The sequence below is a fragment of the Octopus sinensis genome, linkage group LG2, assembly GCF_006345805.1.
Source record: "Octopus sinensis linkage group LG2, ASM634580v1, whole genome shotgun sequence".
NCBI classification, from domain to species: Eukaryota; Metazoa; Mollusca; class Cephalopoda; order Octopoda; family Octopodidae; genus Octopus; species Octopus sinensis.
The window spans coordinates 205,855,394-205,868,205 of NC_042998.1; the positions used below are offsets into that span (position 1 = coordinate 205,855,394).

General features: G+C 39.9%; 1 protein-coding gene across 1 annotated transcript in view; it reads right to left on the bottom strand.

Annotated features, from left to right (window-relative positions):
- LOC115224024 (Golgi phosphoprotein 3) overlaps positions 1 to 12,812 on the bottom strand; it is a 65,738-nt gene that overhangs the window by 51,809 nt on the left and 1,117 nt on the right. The window lies entirely within an intron of this gene.

Below are 12,812 nucleotides of genomic sequence, written 5' to 3' on the forward strand. Positions count from 1 at the left end.
TATAACCAATGCAGTATCTTTGACAGTTTCAATAGATAATCGTAATATGCTTGCTCTTCATGTTTACATTTCACTGACATCAACTTTGTCCTTCATTCTTCCAATGTTGATAAAGTACTAGTGAAGTCCATAACTGTTTCTTATTTCAAATTTATACATTTGCACTGGCAGAATTTAGTATTTAGCTGTAGCCTTTTACTTTCTAAGTTCAAAACCTAGCAAGGTCAGTTTTACTTTTCATCTTTCTGAGATTAATAAATAAAGTACAAACATTAGAGTTGATTTAATCAATTGAACTCCACTCTTTGAAATTTACAGCCTGGTGCCTAAATTAGTAAGAGTTAATATTAATATTATTATTAGAAGTAAGGCAACGAACTGGCACAATTGTTAGAACACTGGAGGAAACATTATGCTCAGAGTTAATGATATCAAATTTGGGCACAAGGTCAGCAGTTTTGGAAGAGGGGTTGATTACTTTGACCCCAGTATGCAACTGGTACTTATTTTAATCAACCCTGAAAAGATGGAAGGCAAAGATGATCTTGGCAGAATTTGAACTCAGAACATAGAGATGGACAAAATGCCTAGCAACATTTTGTCAGGTGTACTAATGATTCTACCAGCTGGCCCCTTAAATAATAATAATAATAATGTTGGTGCCAAAATAAATTAAACCCAGTAGACTGGGTAAAGTGGTTGATTGAGGTTAGGGTTAGTCTTTAGGAATGGTAACTTGGACTGAGATGATCCATCCAGCCTATGTCGGCATGGGAAGCAGATATAACAAGAAGATGGATGAATAATAATAATTTCCTATATTTTCTGCAGTGGTATAGATGAGGGAACATCACAGGGACAATCTATAGTTTGGAGGTGGAGACTAAATGATGAGGGGAAAGGGAAAAGAGAGTGAAATAAGATAAAAGTATATTTATTGGCACACGTGAATGATGCAGTGCTCCTGATAGGGAGAATCTCCAACTGTAGCCAGTCAAGGAACCCCACAGATACAGGATTACCTTGAACACCAACAACACAAGCCCTTGCCCAACTGTTGTCTTTCAATCTACAGGCATATGCTTAGGGTGATTCCATTCACCCTAACCATTTCTGAATCTATAGGCATATGCTTAGGGTGATTCCATTCACCCTAACCATTTCTGAATCTATAGGCATATGCTTAGGGTGATTCCATTCACCCTAACCATTTCTGAATCTACAGGCATATGCTTAGGGTGATTCCATTCACCCTAACCATTTCTGAATCTACAGGCATATGCTTAGGGTGATTCCATTCACCCTAACCATTTCTGAATCTACAGGCATATGCTTAGGGTGATTCCATTCACCCTAACCATTTCTGAATCTACAGGCATATGCTTAGGGTGATTCCATTCACCCTAACCATTTCTGAATCTATAGGCATATGCTTAGGGTGATTCCATTCACCCTAACCATTTCTGAATCTATAGGCATATGCTTAGGGTGATTCCATTCACCCTAACCATTTCTGAATCTACAGGCATATGCTTAGGGTGATTCCATTCACCCTAACCATTTCTGAATCTATAGGCATATGCTTAGGGTGATTCCATTCACCCTAACCATTTCTGAATCTATAGGCATATGCTTAGGGTGATTCCATTCACCCTAACCATTTCTGAATCTATAGGCATATGCTTAGGGTGATTCCATTCACCCTAACCATTTCTGAATCTATAGGCATATGCTTAGGGTGATTCCATTCACCCTAACCATTTCTGAATCTATAGGCATATGCTTAGGGTGATTCCATTCACCCTAACCATTTCTGAATCTACAGGCATATGCTTAGGGTGATTCCATTCACCCTAACCATTTCTGAATCTATAGGCATATGCTTAGGGTGATTCCATTCACCCTAACCATTTCTGAATCTATAGGCATATGCTTAGGGTGATTCCATTCACCCTAACCATTTCTGAATCTACAGGCATATGCTTAGGGTGATTCCATTCACCCTAACCATTTCTGAATCTATAGGCATATGCTTAGGGTGATTCCATTCACCCTAACCATTTCTGAATCTACAGGCATATGCTTAGGGTGATTCCATTCACCCTAACCATTTCTGAATCTACAGGCATATGCTTAGGGTGATTCCATTCACCCTAACCATTTCTGAATCCATAGGCATATGCTTAGGGTGATTCCATTCACCCTAACCATTTCTGAATCTACAGGCATATGCTTAGGGTGATTCCATTCACCCTAACCATTTCTGAATCTACAGGCATATGCTTAGGGTGATTCCATTCACCCTAACCATTTCTGAATCCGTAGGCATATGCTTAGGGTGATTCCATTCACCCTAACCATTTCTGAATCTACAGGCATATGCTTAGGGTGATTCCATTCACCCTAACCATTTCTGAATCTACAGGCATATGCTTAGGGTGATTCCATTCACCCTAACCATTTCTGAATCTACAGGCATATGCTTAGGGTGATTCCATTCGCCCTAACCATTTCTGAATCTATAGGCATATGCTTAGGGTGATTCAGCAGAAACCACTTCCCACTCCACCCTCACTTTCCTTTCCAAAGGGTTAGGGTTAGACGTTGATAAGGGATTGACTGAAGTGGAATGTGTCTTTCCTCAATCCTTTCAGTTTTATCCACCACACAACTGCTTTTTATCACAGCCACTAGGCATAGATACACTGCCTACCCTGCCTTATTAAAGGTGGTAAGTAAAGCAATCCTCAAGATGAACTCAGCCATGCAAAAGCTATTCAACATAACTCAGCAATACTCAGACATTGCACAAGTGTGTACAGTACAACATCATCACTCTGCATGCATCTCAGGCAGTCTGTGCCTGTAGAGTTTATCTTGAACCAGCAGTGCTCCACAGTAGGAGCATCAGTACATGTCTGTGCATCAGCATCCATGCGTTTCAGTGGAAACTGGCAGCAGATGGACTGCCTGACCAAACAGGGACAGATGCAAAGCATAACGATCAGGCAGTGAATTATTATGGAGGTGGTGTAGGCATTCACCACTTCCCCTCAGCCTGTTTCAGAGTTTGGCACAAAGCCAGTAATTGAGGAAAAGAGGTGAATCCCATCGACCTCTAAAATGATAAAAAGTAAGAACCAGAAGAAATGCTACTAAGCATACTGCCTGACATGCTGATGACTCTGCTAGCAGCTCACTGTCTTAATAATAATCCTTTCTAGTATACACACAAGGCCTGAAACGTAGTGGAGGAGGGCATAAACAATTACATTAACCCCAGTTCTCAACTAGTCCTTATTTTATTGATCCAGAAGAATGAAAGACAAAGTCAATCTTGGTGAAATTTGAGCATAGCACATGAAGTGCTGGATAAAATGCTGCTAAACATTTTGTCAGATGCGTTAATGATTCTGCCAGCTCACTGCTGTAATAATAATCCTTCCTACTAAAGGCACAAGGCCTAAAATTACGTGGGGGGGGGGGAGTAGTCAATTACATTGACCCCAGTGTTAAGGCCTGAATTTGTTGGGGACGGGGCTTGTCTATTACAGTGAGACCATTCCCTAACTCATACTTATTTTATCAACTCCAAAAGGATGAGAGGAAACGTTAGCCTTGCCTCGACAAAATTTGAACTCAGAACTTAAAATCAGACGAAATGCCACGAAGCATTCTGATTGGTGTGCTAATGATTCTTCCAGTAATCATCATAATTAATAAGTAATGGGCAGAGGCAGAGATTTCTGTGCTTTGTGGCTGTGGCAAAAGAGGCATGTGATGAATCTGTGTGGTGGACCCATCTGAAGGGCTTGAAGATGGGAACTTTCTTATTTGACCAAGCTCTCGTCAATGTCTTCAAGTATTATTTGAAGAGGAAGGTGAGGGTAGAGGGAAAGGTGCTACCTTCTAGTGTTTATTGAAAAGTGGATGAGACTGGAAAAACAGATGAAGCTGAACGGGGCTACCCTGAGCATGCTTTTCTAAGTAAGAGGATACTTTCCATTCCTTTTGAGACAGCAGAGTAATACCAAACATTTTGCTTGGGGAGTTTCCCCAATTTACCTTCAGTGGACTCAGCCACAATTGGGGATTCTATTTATTTATTTTCTGAATTCCATTTATATACCTTTCTGTTCTTTTCCCCCATTTTTCATTAATGTAAACATCTTTTTGTGTGTTGCATTTTATCTTTTGATGCAGCCCTCAATGTCTTTTGCTCTTTCGGTCAATAAAAGAAACAATCATCATTATTATTGATTTCAGAGTTAAAGACAGAGCTACGGAACAATTCGTATTGTTATCGATAACATTAAGGAAGGTAGAGTGTTGATAGAGATGGTCATGAATTAAATGATTTTGTTTTCATTGTTGTTCAACTCTACATTAGTCTTGATCGGATACATTTATGATCAAAGCCTTTCCAATAATGACTATCCTGTTTTGCTGTACATTTGAGACCACAATGAGCAATGTGTCCTTTGTTTCAGAGCAATAATGCAGCCGGCTGCTGCTTTTTTTTAAACCATGGAGAGTCCCCATTAGTTATGCTTAGTATTTTTGCACCTTGACATTTTGGGTTCAAATCTTGGGGTTAACTTTGTTTTTCATCTTTCTGGAGTCATTATGTACCAATTTCATTGACTGTAATATTTGCCATCAAATAGCAATGTTTGACTTTGCGTTAAAGAGAACATTATCATTGTTTTGACAACAGCAAGTGGCTGTGTCAAAGGTAAATCACCTGACTTAGACAGTCTTGCTCTACATGGCTTCTGGGTACAGGTCAGACTTGTTCACCCTTCTATCATAATTGACAACAACATGGGAACATTGCTAGTAGTATTAGCTAATGAGCAGTGGTACTACTGACGAAGGACACGAAAGGAAGGGGTGACATCATTAACAATTTCCAGCCCATCAATCTGCCAAATAAGACATTTACAATGTCTGTCAAGGTACTCAAGAATTTGGTAGTTTTTGTAGGTAGCGTGATCAGGATCAAGCAAACCTATGCAATCACACTAGATCTATTCATGACTAACTCCCCCACAGGTGATACATAAAAGATCTAGTGGTTCATAAACCTAGCTTTGGTGTGGGCTCTAAATACACTGAGAACAATCCAAAGCCTTCAATATAATTATCCCTACAGGTGATGAGCTAATGCAATTATTAGCCCACCAAAGAAAATGCTGAATGACATTTCTCACAGCTTTATGTATTGAGTTCAGATTCTGCTGAGGGTAAATTTGCTTTCATACTTTTGGGGTCGGTAAAATAAGAACCAGTTGAGTACTGGGATCAATGCAATTAATTTACCAATTCCCCCTCAAAACTGCTCTCTTTGTGTCTATAGTGAAAAGAATTATTATTATTGTAATTCTGAGTAGAGAGACAGATATACATACAATAAAAGAACAAAAAAGTATAGAAACTACAAGTACAGGCACAACACACACACACAAGAAGCAATGTTACTTGATAAAGCTTCTCCTGCCAGCAGTAATCCAAGGATTATCCATGCAATAACGAAACTATTTGATGTGTTGTAGAAGACAACAAAGAACCACCCCACTCACTGTCAAACAATAGAAATATTGGTATTGTAATTATAATAATTATTAGTTTCTATTCCTGTTTTCTCAGACTCAATTGCAAGTAAGCCTCCTCCTCCTCCGTTTTTGGAATGTCTTCATGGGAATATATAGAATCGATGGCTGTTATAGTCATAGTTCGTAGATGAACAGAACCGAAATGCTTCTGAGTGGTGGCGAGGCTGAGTTTTATTTCATGCAACAAAATACCAGAAATCAACAGTAAAGGTAGCATCGGCAGGGAAACAAAGGTGGACAAGTTGTAAATACAGTGAGAAAGCATATTTAGGTAGGTGATGGATGGAGGCGGGGGGTCAGAGATAGAGATATGATGGGTGGTGGGGAAGGCTTAAGGATAAGAGACAGAGAGAAATGATGCATGGATGGGTAGGTTGCAAGGGGTGGGGTGGACATAGTGAAAGTAAAGATGACTAGTGGTGGTGAGGGAGAGATAATTTGATGGATGAGGAGGAGGGCGATGGATGAGCAATGTGGTGGGTAGAAAAGGTAATATTAAGTATGAAGGATCAATATCAAAGAAGAAGGGTAGTGAGAAAGATAAATAGTATCAGGGAAAAATTGATGCAAGACTTCTCGTATTTTTATACTAGAGAGATGATGAGCAGAGGGAATGGCTTGGGAAGAAAAATGAGCAAAGGGCCCAACTGTGAATATATACACATTGTGCTTCCAGAATCTTAGTTTAGACGGGCAAGTCTTTTCAAGTACTGAATATTTCCAATCATCCTGCTCCATTTTTCCATGTTTGCACATCATCATCATCATCATTTAACATCCGCTTTCCATGCTAGCATGGGTTGGATGATTTTGACTGAGGGCTGGCGAACCAGATGGCTGCACCAGGCTCCAATCTTGATCTGTCAAAGTTTCTACAGCTGGATGCCCTTCCTAACGCCAACCACTCTGAGAGTGTAGTGGGTGCTTTTTATGTGCCACCGGCATGGGGGCCAGTCAGGCAGTACTGCCAATGACCTCACTCGAATCTTTTTACACATGCCACTGGCACAGGTGCCAGTAAGGCAACGTTGGTAACGATCATGCTCAAATGGTGCCCTTTTATGTGCCACGGCACAGGGGCCCGTCAGGCGGTACTGGCAATGAGTTAGATAAATGTTATTTGAGGTGTTGTTTTACAGCTTGATGTCCTTCCTGGTGCTAACCTTCACCTGTTTATCAGGTAAGGGATCACTAACACCACACAGCTTCAAATGCACAAAATCTTGGATCTACTGTTGATAAAAGAAACATCATTGACCACTGCACTTTCATACAAACTATCACAGATGTAGACACACATAATAATAAGAAATGCAGTAAACAGTCCACTCAGACTACTTGGATTGGCCTACACAATCACTGGATCTCAATATAATCAAGAAGAGGTAGACCCAGGAAAACCTAGGACGAGGTGGTGAAGCACAACCTTCAAACATTGGGTCTCACCGAGGCATTGACTAGTGACCGAGACCTTTGGAAGTATGCTGTGCATGAGAAGACCCGGCAGGACAAGTGAGACCATAACCCGTGGCCTCTACATGGGATGTAGCCAGCCCACTTATGCATACCTTTCCTTCTTACGACACAAAACTCTGCTTGCGAAGACCTGTTGAGGCAAGTGAAATCGAAATCAATCAAAAATCAATGGAAATTGTAGTTGTGATACCAGTGCCGGTGGCACATAAAAGAATCATCTGAACATGACCATTGCCGGCGTGCCCTGACTGGCCTCTGTGCCGGTGGCACGTAAAAACCACCCACTACACTCATGGAGTGGTTGGCGTTAGGAAGGGCATCCAGTTGTAGAAACACTGCCAGATCAGACTGGGCCTGGTGCAGCCTCCTGACTTCCCAGACCCTGGTCAAACCTTCCAACTCATGCAAGCATGGAAAGCGGACGTTAAACGATGATGATGATTTATAGTGTGCTTTGGAGCAGCAAGTGAGTAGCTGCTTCTCTCTGCCATTGTTGCAGTGAGAATGGCTCAAAATTCTTCAAACAACTGTTCAGAACCAGTAATGAGTCAATTCCTTGTGATTGATGCCAAAAGGAGGACCAACTCTATTTTAAATGATAAAACTTCTATTTTTAACAAGACATTTGCATTATTTTATCCAACCCCTATATGTATGAATGGGGAGAGTTCATATCTCTCTACATAGTAAAGTCCAAAGACTCTTCTGTTGTACATCATATATAATGCATTTGATAGTAAGGCTAGCTTGTTAACAACATAAACACATATTCTGCCAACATATTTACTTCCATATGAAGGAGTGTTGAATACCATGATATTAACATTTATGAATAGAATAGATTATTAAGAATGAAGCAATATCTGGTTTTGTTGCCACTAGCTGAGAGATCTTAACTGAACACAGTTGAATAAGATGTGACTGTGCATTTCCAAAAGTGAAATTAATGGGTTGAGTTTGGGGAGTTTTTAAAGAATTAAGTGAATGTAACAAGGTAAACACTATCGGATTTCATTCAGAGAAAATATGGCCATGAGGGGAGAGAGAGAGAAAATCAAGGAACCTCTCTAACCTAGTATATGTAGCTGTGAAATCTCTTGAAAAAAGAGAAACACATTAGATAATGTGGTTCTAGATGTGCAAAGCCCACAAGAAAAACAGTATGGTCAAAGCTCATTAGGTCTACATGATAAGGGCTGAAGTGAGGCTAATCAACAATAACATGGGCAGGGAGAACGGTGGAAACCAGAGTTTTCTAGAGAGGATTGCAGAGAGGACAAGAGTGAGAATCGAATAGTAAACATTAAAGAGCAAACAAACATGTATACAGACACATACATGCAAACAAACACACATGTATGTGTATATACATATATATACATATCTAATGTAGGATAAAATTTTTTCAAAAAAAAAATTTTTTATCAATGGCCAGCATATTAAAAAATACCTTTAAAGGTTAAATTATAAACAACAGACGAAAAAATTTCTAATGCCAAATATGCCGAAAATTGGACATATTGTCCATTTACCATATAATTTTTTTCCCAGTACGCATGCTACTCGAAAAAAGGTCGACAGAAATCTCTAATTACTTCTTTGCCACATGTATCACTGATGAAGGGAGGGTTCTTTTTGAACTAACCCTGAAATCGGTTCGATATGGTAATAATGGAATTTTTTAGAGATTTCTGTCCACCTTTTTTCGAGTAGCGTGCATACTGAAAAAAATTATATGGTAAATGGACAATATGTCTAATTTTCGGCATATTTAGCATTAGAAATTTTTTCATCTGCCCTTATTTATAAGTTGTATGCATATATATATATATATGGAAATTGCAGATGTGTTACCAGTGCCGGTGGCATGTAAGAGAACTTTCCGTTTTGCGACCGTTGCCAGCCTCGCCTGGCACATAAAAAGCACCATCCGTTCGTGGCCGTTTGCCAGCTCTGTCTGGCACCAGTGCGGGTGGCACGTAAAAAGCACCCACTACACTCACGGAGTGGTTGGCGTTAGGAAGGGCATCCAGCCGTAGAAACACTGCCAGATTTGACTGGGCCTGATGAAGCCTTCTGGCTTCACAGACCCCAGTAGAACCGTCCAACCCATGCTAGCATGGAAAACGGACGCTAAACGATGATGATGATGATATATATATACACACACACACGCACAAACACAGACTAATCCGTAGTAGTCTGTCATAGCAATCATTGGAATATGCAGGCAGAGCATACTTAGTGCTTAGAGATAGCTTATATATGAAAATAAGAGAGGATGGTCACAGCTTGAATTCTTCTGGTCAGTCTAGTTGATCAGAACCAAACAATAACAACAATTAACAATAATGACACACACACAAGGCAATTGTTGGGGTAAAAGGGGTAGAAAACTAGTGAACAACACTCCAAAATTGCTATCTGACCAACAGCTGTTGCAGGGGTTAATACGAGAAGGATTTTCTTATTTTGACAATCTGCTGACCACCTCTACTCTTAGGAGAATGAAAAAGTAAAAAGAATCAACAATGTCCACAATAACAGGAAAGTGAGTATGAGCATCAATGATGAAATGAGACAAGAAATTTTAATTGAAATTACTTTGCTAGTCATGAGGACAACGATTAATTAATTAAAGGATTCTGATCAAAAGGAAAGGAAAAAAGCAAGAGAGACAACCATAAAATCCGATATCAGTTAACACAGAATATGGTGGCAAGTGAGTGTGAGGTTTAGTAGTTGTGTAATATTGTCATGTGACGGCGCGTGGCTTAGTGGTTAGGGCATTCGGCTCATGATCGTAAGGTTGTGAGTTCGATTCCCGGCGACGCGTTGTGTCCTTGAGCAAGACACTTTATTTCACGCTGCTCCAGTCCACTCAGCTGGCAAAAATGAGTTGTACTTGTATTTCAAAGGGTCAGTCTTGTCACTCTCTGTGTCACTCTTTTAAAGGCATCTCTATTGCAAAGTCCACACATAGCACACCGTTATCACAACAACAACATCACTCCTTTTAATTGTCATCATCATTGTTTAACATGTTTTCCATAATGGCATGGGTTGGATGGTTTGACAGGAGCTGTCCAGACTCCAGCTGCCCGTTGTGGCCATGGTTTCTATGGCTGGACGAGGCCCTTTCTAATGCCAACCACTTTACAGAGTGTACCAAATGCTTTTTACATGGCACTGGCACAAGGCAAAGGACAAGCCTGTATCTATGGACAACTGCAATTTTAATCAGCTCAATGCGCCTTCTCAAGTACAGCAAATTGCCACAACTCCCAGTCTCTTGCCATTTCTTCAGTGAGGTTCAGCATCTGAAGAGCCTTTCTCACATCTTCCAGAGCCTACCTCTTCCACAGGTTCCCTCCACAATTAGAAATAGTTCTTTAACCCTCCATCAAACCTAATGACCACTCCAACCACCAGCATAATGTATTTAAGATCACATTATCCAAAGTCTTTCAAGTTTGGAGGAGGGCAGAGGGTATGATTTCTTGCAGAATTGTATGTAGACATTCTCTCTTACATTTATCATCTGCTTTTCTATGTTGGAATGTGTTGGTCAGTTTAGTTAGTTAGTTAGTTAATTTTTTGGCTCAAACAGCAAAAAGCAAGGCCATGTAGGGGGACATGGAGTTATGTACAGGGTGGTGTTCATGAAAAGAGTTCAGGCCACTTGTGGTCAAGGGAGACTTTGAACCGAGCGGTCGTTGGCGTCTTCACCATCTCGTCCGGCAGCTTATTCCACGGATCCGCAACCCGGACGGAGAAAGCCCGTAATGCCACATGCTGCCACAAGCCTGTGAGACTCAATATGTGTTAGTTTAGTAATGTCCTATGTTGCTACAGGTCTGTTAGACCCAATATCTCAACCAAGATATTTATGTTAAAATTCATACTGTGATGGTGACCCCTCAGTTTATTCCAGGCATAGCTGCATGGTTTAAGAAGCTTGCTTTTCAACCATATGGTTTTGGATTTAGCCCCTTTGCACAGCACCTCGGGCATGTGTCTTCAACAATAATTCCAGGCCAACCAATGTTTTGTGAGGGAGCTAGGTCAATGGAAAATGTATAGAAGCCCATCGTATCTATGTGTGTGTGTCTTTGTGTTTGTCTCACCACCACTGCTTGACTAGTGCTGGTTTGTTTACATCCTCGTAACTTAGCTATTCAGCAATAGAAACCGTTAGAAAGCAAAAAAAATAAATAAATAATGGGGTTGATTTGTTTGACTAAAAATCCTTCAAGGTGGTGCTCCGGCGTGGCCGCAGTTCAATAACTGAAACAAGTGAAAGAGAAAGGTAAGTTGTTTAGTTCCAAGGCAGCTCCGATTGGGGAGAACTATGATCAAAAGTGTTCCAAACAGGACCATCCAGCCTTTCTTTTGGTCAGACATCCAGTTATTGGCTCATGCCTAAAATGTTGTCAATATGATGACAGACGAAGTTTAACCCACGAACCATTGTACAGCATGGAAAACTTTAATATGAACAGGGTTTGGTTTTTTTTCTATGATCATCACAATTTATCTATCGAAGGGTTTGAGTCTATGTAAACAAATTACTTTTGAAAAGAAAGTTTTAAAAAAACATTTTATATACACACACACACTCACGGTGTGTGCGTGAAGAAATATTAGAAACTGGCGATGATGGGGGAAAACATAAGTTTGTACAGACGTTGTTAGAAAGTCTGTGCGGAGTTCAAAATTCACCTCTGGACGATATATTCCAACTACCGAGGGTCAACCATACCAATAATAGTAGAATCAATATTATACACAACCGATGCGTCCAATAAAACTTCTTGCTTATATATATATATATATATATATATATATATATATATATATATATATATAATTTTTTTTTAACTCGGTGAAAGGAAAGATACTTGTTTTGTATCTCAGCAATGACACAGAGCGAAGTTGTTGGTGTCGCCATTTCAATTGGATTCCTGTGTTTTTCTTGCTGACGAAATGTCGTCTCCCGAGTAACATCAGTCATACAAATGTGGATCGATTGATCAGATAAGAATGAATAAGTATTAACAGTGTTAATAGCTCAGTCAGCTGAAGCGAAGCTTTGATTGCCTTAAGTGGGGTTGCATGGCCAGGGACCCCAATTGCTAAACATTATTCAACTCCTTTGAATCATGAAGGCTAGTCTCGATAAGACGGCGTGAAAGGCGTTTGACATAGTTATTAAGTATAATAATAAAATCGGTGGTGGTGTATTGCCTTTCAGTAGTCAGATGTACACGTACATAGGAGAGCAACGAAAGCCGAGTCAACCATTACGCAGTCGTACATGTTAAAAATAGCAGCCAAATCTCTTTCAAATCACACCTTTATTCTCTTAGGAAAGAACATGTTGTTGTGTTGGGTGGTCCTGGTAGAATTGTCTCAGGTGAAATATACGTTTTATTTGAGCAGATCTGACCAGGGCGGATTCGGTTCTAAATATACATAACATATTGTATTGCTTGCGGCGATGACTCAAATATTTCAGTTAATAACGAGGAGGAGCCTTCCCTATTGGAAATGTAATGACAAGTATTATTATTGCCTCAACAAATACGCCATCAAATAAATACACAGCATTTACAATGTACGTCTGTCTCTCTCTCTCTCTCTCTCTCATATATATATATATAATATATATATATATATATATATATAGATCGACTACTGTAGCAAAACATAAATAGATGC